At 36.0% G+C, this 2,541-nt stretch overlaps 1 long non-coding RNA gene across 1 annotated transcript; it reads right to left on the reverse strand.

Moving 5' to 3' along the window:
• LOC307002828 lies at positions 1–1,986 on the reverse strand. Its single transcript, XR_013798557.1, has 3 exons — positions 1,458–1,986; positions 298–454; positions 1–49 (listed from the first exon to the last, which is right to left on the reverse strand). It is a non-coding gene; the product is annotated as an uncharacterized lncRNA (long non-coding RNA).
• Between the last annotated feature and the right edge of the window lie 555 nt (positions 1,987–2,541).

A 2,541-nucleotide genomic window follows, 5' to 3' on the forward strand; every position in this document is an offset into this window, starting at 1 on the left:
GTCTTTAATTAATCTTCCAAGAGATAAGTCTTCTTTGGATGCATCAATACTAAAAGAAAAATAAAACCACCCTTTATTTGTTGAACTACAATGCAAAATTTCACCACCCATAAAATGATTGACAGCAGGGGGACTTCAAGACTTATCATTAGAATTAACTGCTGCTGTCCACCAGCCATATGCGATTAAAAGATTAGTCCCGCTGTTGTTCATTCATCAGCTACTCAAAAATGTGTGTTGCATGCCTTCATTAGAGTTTCCCACATCTATACAAAACATGCATGTTTCCATGCTCACCACCAGTGACGCTTCTGCCACTCAAATTCGAACAGAAATGTGCTCTGTAACTCAGTGTAGTCTCTCGTCCGGCATTCTTCTGCTGAAATGAGTTCACCCCTGTACTCCAAGACAAAAGCTCCCGCTTCCACAGGCTGGGTAGCAAATACTCCTCTACCTATGAGGACAAACAATTAGAAATACATTTAACTTGAAGAAAAATGTGTTGTCTTAACCCTTCACATACAGATGTGGTATAACCATATCAAAATTATACTAATGCTTACTGCCTTTATAATCAGGGTATCTGGAGCTTATCAGCACTTCCAATGTAAAACTTTTTAATACTATTTTGAAGACATTTCCAAAACATTTAAGACCTGAACATTACTTTGACTTATATGCAAACACTCAATATCACCCTGCTCAGCAGAGATATATGAAGGAACAATGGACATTTTTGTCTTTAAATTAACTATAGCAGAGTAAAGGTCTAGAGAAGTATTATAGGAGACCAGATTATAGCATTTCAAGTAAGAAATACTACAGAAATTGAATGGTCATCAAAAATAAAAATGCATATTTTTCACTGTATTAATTAAATATGCTGCAAAGTCTATTGGGTGAAGAGCAGTGAGTGATTCTCTATTTGTCTTTTGTTGTTTGATTACAGTAACAGAGGAGCAGACCTGTGTATTAGGCTGCTTTCCCTTTAAGACTTAATGCACGGATCCAATATAAAGAATGACGTGACATCCATCCAATTTTCTCCCTATTGTTTACATTCATTTAAGATGAATGTTTGTATTTGATGGTTAAAGCGCAGAAGAACTGACGCGGGTCCTTGAGTGCTGACAGAAGACTTAAGTACACACTTTAAGTGTGTGCGCCCATCATGGTTCATTGCAATTTAGCATTTTAAGATCTTTGAAACTTTGATTTAAGACATTGAAATGCTAATAAGGCTAATTTGTACATTAACAAATAAAAAACTTAAGGATGCACAGACATACTGATAATCAACAGAAGTTGGAGCTATGATTCAGGTTATTAACACACAATCTGGACACTTTTACAAAACCAATGCTAATTTATAATTTTCCAACTACAAAGACATGGATTATCATCTAAGTGTATGCAAAGGATCAGTACTAAGAAATTAATGTGTAATATGCCCATACCTTTGTTACTATCGATAAATCGTTCCACAAACCCAAGCTTGTCCCTCAAAGACAGAATGTATGTCCTGGCATCATCAACAGGCCGTATCCTCGTTTTCCTTTTCAACATTATGGCTTTGAAAATAATTACACATACACAATAAAAAATAAAATAAAAGAAATTAGCATGGGGAAACCCCCTCCCCCTAAAAAAAAAATCAAACAATTTCAAGTAATGTAATATTCAGTGGTTTAAGATCTAAATGTAGCTTGCACAGGTCAGACAACAGATATAACACAGAAACGATAGTTAGATCTATTCAGCCATATTGTAAATACTGTAAGATAGATCAATAAACTGATAGTCAGTCAGCTGCACGTGATCTGCAATCATCTCTAATCAATTAAAACATGAGCTAAAAAAAGTCTGTGAAATCGTTGTCAGACCAATACATTAGTGGATTTTTGCAAACTATAAAGAAAACGGAGTCAAAATATCATGTAATGCAATAAAATGCTTCTTACGCAGCCACCATTAACTTACCAGCTATCCATTAATAGCTAACATTATCAGCTATTGATCTATAAATAGCATCACCAGTTCATAACATTATCAGCTATCGACCTGAATAAAATGCTACATCATTAACTATCATTTAGTTCTGCTACGAAACTGAGTATTGAAACGAATATCATGTACAAAATCAAATAACTTCACCTACCTGTTTCTCACATGAAGAGTGTTTTCCGTGTTCAAAGTCGAAGCGCGTGGAGCTTCCGGTTTAAAATGCCATCCGTGACCGTGGGCTTTTAGCAGCTAATGTTAGCCATCTGATTAAAACCTTACTTCAGTAAGTATCATTATGTTGACACGACTAGAAATATACATGAAATTCTATATCAAATGTATAGTTAAATACTAGGCCTAGGCAACCTGTTGCTTACATAAAGTGTTTCTTCTGTTGGATCTGAGTCAAACCACGAGGAATTAAAGATTAAAAGTAAAACCCAGTAACAGAGTGCGCAGCGTCGGCGCATCCAATAAAACTACACGGCTCCTCCCTCTCCGTGGCCGCTGGCCTTTCTCATTGGCTAAAGCCACACA

The sequence above is a fragment of the Phoxinus phoxinus genome (assembly GCF_949152265.1).
Source record: "Phoxinus phoxinus genome assembly, chromosome: 8".
Lineage (NCBI taxonomy): Eukaryota > Metazoa > Chordata > Actinopteri > Cypriniformes > Leuciscidae > Phoxinus > Phoxinus phoxinus.